This window comes from Equus asinus, chromosome 20, assembly GCF_041296235.1.
Source record: "Equus asinus isolate D_3611 breed Donkey chromosome 20, EquAss-T2T_v2, whole genome shotgun sequence".
In the NCBI taxonomy this organism is placed as follows: domain Eukaryota; kingdom Metazoa; phylum Chordata; class Mammalia; order Perissodactyla; family Equidae; genus Equus; species Equus asinus.
In genome coordinates, this window is record NC_091809.1 from 96,980,345 (window position 1) to 96,989,531 (window position 9,187).

Here is a 9,187-nt window from a genome sequence, read left to right on the forward strand (position 1 = left end):
AGCAGGGAGGAACCGAAGGCTGTTTGATCTGGGGCTTCAATAGATAGGATTTATGCATGAAGATAGTAGGAAAGGGCATTCCTATGGAGAGATCAACAAAGGCATATAAATGGCTAGGCTAAGTATCTTGTAGGGGGAACAATGAGCGATTCAAAAGAATGAACAGGAAGTAATTGAGAAAAGTAGATTGAAATTGGGACATAAGGTCCTGGAATGTTAGGTTAAAGTAAGGGTCTGCAAATTTTTCTGTAACTTGTTTGCTTGCAATAGGGTAAAATCTCAGACCTTTCACAGTTTTTGACAAATCCTATTAAGCTTTTTTTTGTAGAGATTGACAAGGTGATCCAGAACTTTACATAGAAGTGCAAAAGTCCTAGAATAGCCAAAAAAAATCATGAAAAAAAAAAAGTTGGAGAACTTACACTTCAAGATTTCAAAACTTGCTACAATGCTACAGGAATCATAATGGTGTGGTACTGGCATAGAGCTATGCATGTAGATCAATAGAATTGAGAGTCCAGAAATAAACCCTTACAATTATGGTCAATTGATTTTTGGCAAAGTGCCAAGACAATTCAATGAGGAAAGGATAGTCTGTTTTAAAAAAATGGTGCCTGATATATCCATGTGCAAAAACAAAAAAAGAAAACACCAAAAGCCTTAGATCCTTGCCACCTTACCTCACATCATACACAAGAAATTGACCTTAAGTGGATCATAGACCTAAGTATAAAAACTAAAACTATAAATTTGATAAAAGAAATTAGAGAATTTCTTCATGACTTTGGGTCAGGCAAAGAGTCCCTAGATGTGACACCAAAAACACAAGCCATAAAAGAAAAAAATTCATAAATTCAGCCACCCTGTTGACCTGTTCGCCTGCCCAGTAGTATAACATTCCAGTAATGTTATGTGAACAAGAAACAAACACACTTAATTTAAGTGGTTATACCTTTGGGATCTATTTGTTACAGTAATTTGCTTATCCTAACCAATTCAGAAATAAGAATGATTAAAGGAAGTGCTGACTAAAAAACCTAAAAATACAGAGCAGGGTCTTGGCCACAGTGGATGGTGAGAAAATAGATATCACAGGCTGGAAGGACAGAGCCCATGTTATGCAACAACATACATTTGAAAAAATAACAGAGTATCCATCTAATCAAGGGATCTTGACTTTCTATAAAGAAAAGCAAGAGAAAAATGATAAATATAAAAATAAGGAGAGGCCAGGCCAGGGCCAAGTAGTTGGATTCACACACTCCGCTTCAGCAGCCCAGGATTTCACCAGTTCATATCCTGGGCACGGACATGGCACCACTCGTTGGGCCACACTGAGGCAGCATCCCACGTGCCACAACTGGAAGGACCCACAACTAACATATACAACTATGTACTAGGGAGCTTTAGGGAGAAAGAAAAAGAAAAAAGAAGAAGAAGATTGGCAACAGATGTTAGCTCAGGTGTCAATCTTTAAAAAAAATATATGAGATGAAGATGAAGGGGAATGTGATCAAGGAAGGACTTAGAAGGAATTTCTAAGGTACTGGCAATATTCTATTTCATAATCTGAGTAGTGAGCAGTGGGCATTCATTTAATTTTTTCTTAAGAATTTACATGTATGTTTTATACATGCTTCCATATGTACAATAAACTTTAACTATTTTAAAAACTAAAGCCGTATCACTATCAAGGAGATTTTATCCTAGGCATGCAAAAATATTTATCATGTTAATGGACTAAAAGTGAAAAATTACGTATTTTTGGAGAAAAAGTATTTTATAAAGTTTAATACCCTTTTATAATCTCAAAACTCTTCGAAAACTAGTGTAGGGGAGGAAGAACATTTCCTCTACCCTCTGGGTTCTTCTGGCTGGGCTACAAATTAAATTGACATGAAACAGAAAAACAGGAGAAAAGCAAACAAAGCTTTGTAACATGTCTACTTGGGAGACACTTAGGAAAAGTGAGCCACTCACCAAAATGGCAGAGACACTCATCTTAAATACCATCTTCAGCTAAAGACAAAGGAGGATGTTGGGAGTAGGGGGAGTCAGTTATGGGAGATTACCAGAAAAGTACAGTAAAGAAGAGTAAGGTTATTATGCAGACTTAAGTCCTTGCCTTCTGCACTGTTAAGAGTTTCTAGAGATAAGGTCATTCCCCCTTCTTCCCGGTACAGAGAGGGAGATATCTTTACAGAGAGAGAGTTCCCTTACAAATGTAAATATCTCGTACAAAGGGCAAATTCTACTTTTCAAAGCTTCTCTCATGTCTGCAGTTTTTAAAAGTAACCAGCCCAAAATAATCCTCATGCAAAAGGGGCACATTTTGGAGTGGCCAATTCTGATCTCCCACACTAGTTGTAGAAAGGAATGCCATCAATATGTTAAAGACCTTTCTCTTGTTGAGAAATTACAGACACATTCCCAGTAAGGTCAAGAATATAATAAGGAAGCCCAATATTATCATACATTAACATGGTATTAGAGGTACTGGATAATACTGTAAGAAATGAAAAGTGTAATCAGAGGGAAAAGAGATAAAAGTGTCATTATTTGAGATTATATGATCATCTACATAGAAAAACAAATCTAATCAAGAGATAAACTATTAGAATTAATGAGAGAGTCCAGCAGGGGTTGTTGGATATAAGATAAAATTATGAAAATGAAGAAGGTAACTCTATACCAAAAATAACCAACTAGAATATGTAATAAAAATTTAGATAGCTTTCACAATAGCCACAAAACTGTATAGTATTTAGCAGTTTAACAAAGGATACATAATCTTTTTGAGAGAAAATGTTTAGACTCTATTTATTTATTTTTAAACCAGTTATGGACTTTATTTGGATATTAATCCAAATAAACCAAAGGTTAATAAAATTTTTTAGCAACAGTCAGGAAAAATAGGAAATAGATTATTAAATGATTATTGTTATTACTAGATATGATAATGGCAAAATGGTTTTTTTATTGTAGTATAATTGACATGTAACATTATATTAGTTTGAGATGCATAACATAATGATTTGGTATTTGTGTACATAGTTGCAAAACTTATTTTCTTGTAATGAGGGCTTTTAAAATCTCCTCTCAGCAACTTTCAAATATGCAATACAGTATTATTGACTATAGTCATCATGCTGTACATTACATCCCCAAATTTATTTATTTTATAACCAGAAGTTTGTACATTTAGATCCCCTTCACTCATTTTTGCCTACTCTACACACCCCCACCCAGCCCCCACCTCTAGCAACCACCAATATGTTCTCTGTACCTATGAACTTTGTTTTTTTAGACTCTATTTAAAACACATAAAAGGAGATCAGAATAAATGAAGAGCCTTACTACGTTAACGAATAGAATGAATGGAATGATATAATAAAGATAACAATTCTTAAATATTATCTAAAGATAACAATAATTAATATATTAATTTTGATACAATCCCAATCAAAATTGCAGCTGGATCTTTTTAGAAAAGAGCTCAACAAATTCATTGTAAAATTTGTATGGTAGAATAAAGATCTGTAAAGAAGGGGGTGTGTGTGTGTACCTTATTTTGCAGGAACTGATAAACACATCAATAGAATAGAAGAAACAGAGCTCAAAAATATACCTATGTTCAGGACATCAGCAAGATGGTGGAATAGGAAGTCCCAGCCCTCGTCCCCTCACAGAAACACTGATTTAACAATGATATACAGAAAGCAAAATACCTTTATGAGAAGTCTGGAATCCATATGAGAAGTTGTAGTGCCCTGGAGGACCACAAAACCAAGAACAGCCACATTGAAATGGTGGCCATGGCAGAAAAATTCAGAAAGGACTCCATATGTCCCATCTGCCAGACTATTTCCAAGGTCCCTGTTGGACATTCTGCAAACATGACTATTGCTTCACCAGCTTCAGGCATTTGGGAGAATCAGGACAGCCTTTTCACTTCTCCCCAGTGTCTTTACATCTCTTGGATCCAGAGAATCCAGACCAACATGACCCTGGGGAAACTGGTGGGTGAGATCAAAGTAAGGATGCCTATGATGAGCATGTGCTGCTGGATGCTCAGATTCTATGTCAATATGACTCTGGATCCAGCCACAGCCAAGGACCTCCTCACATTCTCTTAATGACCTGCAGTGCATCAGATATGAGTAGGTCCAGACGAGACCACCAGAGAACGCCAAAACAGTCTTCTCCGCTGCTTGTGTCCTGGGGTCCTCCTGTTCACCTCTGGCTCCCGCTATTGGGAGGTGGAAGTTAGAGGAACATTGGAACAGGCTGTGGATGTTTGCAGGGAATCTGCATATCACAAAGGACCTTTCTTAGTATCTTCAGATCTGGGGTTCTGAGTTGCGAACCTCAAGGGATGACATGAAGCCACTGCCAACACAGAAACTGGGACTATCCTCTACATGAACCCAAACTTGCAGATAGGATTTTCAACGCCATTGATGGTTTCCATTTATACACCTTCACAAATATATCTTCCTCGGAGCCTCTGTGTCCACTTTTCTGTCCTGGGATCCCAAGAGAGGGTGAGAATGTGAAACCCATGGAAATCTGTGCCAAGGAAACTATAGTTGTTGAATTTGATCATAGTCCTTGTAAGGAGACATGTGAACTCTGTCCAAAATGAAGAGCATATGGGGTGAAACTGATGGATCGTATACTCCTGAACTCTATCTGACACTACCAGGAGTTTAGGTGGTTGAGAAAACCATCCAGTTTGTTTTACTGAAAAGGAAGCCTTAGGATAAGAATTGCAAAAATAAATCATTAATTTTTAAAACCTTTCTTTTTTTAAAAAATTTTAATCATGTGTTTTTTAAATGCAATATATCCAAAAAAATATGGGAGGCTTCCCAAATTTGCATGTCATCCTTGCGCAGGGACCATGCTAATCTTGTCTGTATCATTCCAATTTTAGTATATGTGCTGCCGAAGCAAGCATTAAAACCTTTTTTAATTCTAAATACAGTAGTCCCCCCTTATCCGTGGGGGATACCCAAGACCCCCAGTGGATGCCTGAAACTGCAGACTGTACCGAACCCTATACATACTACATTGTTTCCTAGACATACATACCTATGATAAAGTTTAATTTATAAGTTAGGCACGGTAAGAGATTAACAACAATAACGAATAAAATAGAACAGTTATAACAATATACTGTAATAAAAGTTATGTGAATGTGGTCTCTCTCTCTTTCAGTCCAAACCTATTCCTGAATCTGTGTAACCATCCCTTACTTGCACTAAATGTCTTGGTGTCACTCGTTTCAGGGGATCCCTTGCTGAAATCTTTGTATAGACTCAATGCTTTCTGGTGCAACACATTGCCGCCATTTGGGACACACTTTGTGTTCATGTCTTCCATCTACAAATTTAATGCCTTTTCCACCTTAACTAAGCAGTTATCATGCACTGTGACTGTAACTTTTGCAGTTTGAGGTGTGACAGCAAAACAAGCACGGATTTCTTATTCCTTCTTCACAATTTCACTGATAGAAGATTTGTTCTTACTGTAGATCTGAACAACCTCTGCATATGATTTTTTTTCTTATTAGGTTGAGGACTTTCACTTTTTCACTTAAAGGAAGCACTTATACGGCATCTCTTTTGCATGTCTGAATTGCCAATATCAATACTCTTGCACTTTGGGGCCATTATTAATTAAAATACAGGTTACTTGGACACAACCACTGCCATACCACAACAACTGACCTGCTAACCAAGAGGGCTCCTAAGTGACTAAGGGATGGGTAGCGGATACAGCATCCATACGCTGGACAAAGGGGTGATAAACCTCCTGGGTGGGACGGAGCTGGCAGCGTGGGATTTCATCATGCTATGCAGAATGGTATGCAATTTAAAACTTATGAATTGTTTAATTTCTGGAGTTTTTTCCATTTAATATTTTTCGGACTACAATTGACCACGAGTAACCAAAATTGCAGAAAGCAAAACTGTGGATAAAGGGGGACTACTGCTGGGCTTTGCTCAGGATGAAGTTGAACTAGATCCAGAAGGCCCATAGGTTAAGGGCAGGTCGTTTCCTCCTCTTGCATGTTTCCTGAGGGCCACTTCCATGAACCGCTGCCTCGAGATGGAACCAAGACCTTGTTTTTGTAGCGTACTGTAGAGCCTTGGTTGGATATTCAGAGGTTCAATCCCTCAGGACTTGGGAAGAAAGGTTTCCTGTGTATGGGCCACATGAGGAGGAGAATTATAGGGTTGGAGAAATTCAGAGGAACACAGTATCCAAGGGTTAAGTCAAGAAATGGAGGGGGAGGGGCCAGCCTGGTTAAGTGGTTAAGTTTGCGTGCTCCACTTTGGGGGCCTGGGATCTGCCAGTTAGGATCCCAGGCACGGACCTATGCACAGTTTATCAAGCTGTTTGTCAAGCCATGCTGTGGCAGGGGTCCCACATATAAAAGAAGAAGATGGGCAGAGATGTTAGCTCAGGGCAAACTTCCTCAGCAAAAAGAGGAGGGTTGGTGGCAGATGTTAGCTCAGAGCTAATCTTCCTCAAAATAAAAATTAAATTAAAATAATAAAAAATAAGAAATGGAAGGAGAGTCAGGGAAGGGTGACTTGTGGGCCCCCATCTGAGACTGACCTTCCATGGACTGAAAGTTGATTCAAAGGGCAAAATAAAGCAATTTTTCACTCCCTAAAAGTAAAATAAAAAATTAAACCTACGTTTACATGAGAACTTAAGATGCGATTTTTTAGAGCCAGCCCTGATGGCTTAGTGGTTAAAATTTGGCACTCACGGATTTGGCAGCCCGGGTTCACTTCCCGGTCGCAGAACCACAGCACCCATCAGTCAGTTGCCAGGCTGTGGCAATGGCTCATATAGAAGAACTAGAATGGCTCACAACTAGGATCTACAACCATGTACTGGGGCTCTGGGGAGGGAAAAACAAGGTGATTTTTTAAACGTGTCTACAAAGCTACAGGGACATAAAGACTTGCTTAATAGATGATATTTGGAACACTGACTGTCCATATGAAAAAAAATAATAAATTTCAAACATAACATTTTATTATACACAGAATTAGACTCTAGAAGAATAAATACCTAAAAGGGAAAGGTAAAACTCTAAAGCAGATCTAAGAGATAACTTTGAGATGTAGGGTTGGGGAAAGGCTTCTTCAATAAGACTCTTGAAAATACAAACAATAAGGTGAAATTTGATGTATTTGCATCCATCAAAATTAAGATAGAGTTAGTAAATACATGATACCCTGGGAGAAAATATTTGTAACATTTGAAAGCAGCAAGGAATTTGTATTAGAATATGCAAAGAACTCAAAATTAACAGGGCCAAAAACCAATAAAAAATTGGCAAAAGATATAAATAAATAGTTCACAGAAAGGGAAGCCCAAGTGGGCAACATGTAGGCAGAAGTTCAGTTACACTAGTAATCAGAGATATGCAAATTAAAACAAGGAGCTACCACTTGACATCAAAATGGCAAGACTTTTTATGAAGGTATATACTTACAATGTATGTGGAAATAAGAGACAGAAATGCTTAGCTCTGCTGGTGGGAGTATAAACTGTATTTCTGTTTCATGAGCAGTCTTGAGAAGCTTGTTTATGTATTATGATTGCACTCCTGGTTAAATATTCTGAAGACATTCTCACACAGTTCCATCAGGGACATGTTCAAGAATACTCACTGAGGCATGATGCTACCAGGGAGCTGGAGCCACTGTCTACGCCACCTTCTACTGTTCATTCCTGCATTAGATGGGCTGGAAAGCTAAAAACTACATTTCCCAGACACCTCTGCAGCTAAGGTTCTAGAAGAGATTTAGGTTTAGCTAATCATACGCACACCTGTAAGACTGGGAAGGCAGCAGAAAGGTAATTCTGCCACTTCTCCCTTTCTGCTGGCAAGCACTGTTGCAGAAGAGTTTGATTTTGCTGTGCTAATGTTGGCAGATTCCGGCAACAAGGCACTGACTAGATGTCAAAAGATAGGGTACCTGCCATCCGTTTTGCTGGGGTGGGCCGTAGCAGGTGCAGTGTGTTTCTGGAGCAGCCTCAGTAAGCAGCTGCCTCCTGAGCAGGGCAGTCTCAGGATAATATCAGGCAGCTGCTGATTGATAGTAGAAGAGAACAGTTCCCTTCATGAGTTTGAGAGTCTTTCCTCCAAGTTTAGCATTGAGTCTGTTTTCTTCAGCATTCTCAATGATTCTCTAATGAATCTTTCTATTTAAACTAACTGAGGTAGGTTCTGTTCTCTGCATTTAAACCAAAGCCTGATTAATTCCATCAGGATGCCAGAAATTTACTTGTCAATTAAGTCCCATCTCAGTTGTTCCCTACATCAAGCAGATCCGCTCCCTTCTCTGTGCATTTTGCATGTACTGTTGTAATTACTTGCTTACTTCTCCATCTTCCTCAATAGAACATGAACTCTTTCAGGCGAGGGATGGGATCTTATTCAGTCCTCAGTGACACAAGCTACATTTTAAATGCACATGTCGCTGCCTTATCCAACAGCATGGCATATAGAACACTTGAATCATCACAAGAAGTTCTGTTGGACAGCATTGATCTAAAGGGATCAGGGCTCTGTTTTTCACACACCTGAAGTATCTTGTACTTTTCTTTCATAGCACTTATCAAAGCTGATAATGAATTAATGTCTGTCTTCCCTACTAAACTGTAGCCCCCATGAAGACAGGAACTGTGTCCAGGAAGTGTCCATTGACTTACCGTTGTATGCCCAGTGCCAATACAGTACATGACGAATAATGGAAAACGAATTGATATTTGTCAAATGAATGAATGAAGTTATATTTTAATAAATACAAAAATTCTATTTCTTGCAATTCGAGGCCCAGAGTAGAAATATTATCAGTGGGTTTGTGTATGGGTGAATGATTTTGCGTCCATGTTTCAGACCACTTTCTGCCTTTCCTTGCTGAACATTTCCTTTCCTGAAATGAAGAGGACAATAGTGTCTTGCTAGTGAAGATTTGGGGACCTGGTACTATGGTAATATTAAAGAATGATGTTCAAAATATCAGAATGTAAAACACTTGATTAAAAGAACATTTTGCACTGTTCTACCCAGCCACAATCAATGTAAACATATTGGTGTTACTCATAATCAAAAAACATTCTTATGACAAGTGAGAAATACTTAACTTCATTTATT

At 38.4% G+C, this 9,187-nt stretch overlaps 1 non-coding gene across 1 annotated transcript; it reads right to left on the reverse strand.

The window, feature by feature from the left end:
- Positions 1 to 4,853: 4,853 nt before the first annotated feature.
- Positions 4,854 to 4,960, reverse strand: LOC123279182 (U6 spliceosomal RNA). The gene has a single exon (XR_006517101.1). It is a non-coding gene; the product is annotated as a U6 spliceosomal RNA (small nuclear RNA).
- Between the last annotated feature and the right edge of the window lie 4,227 nt (positions 4,961 to 9,187).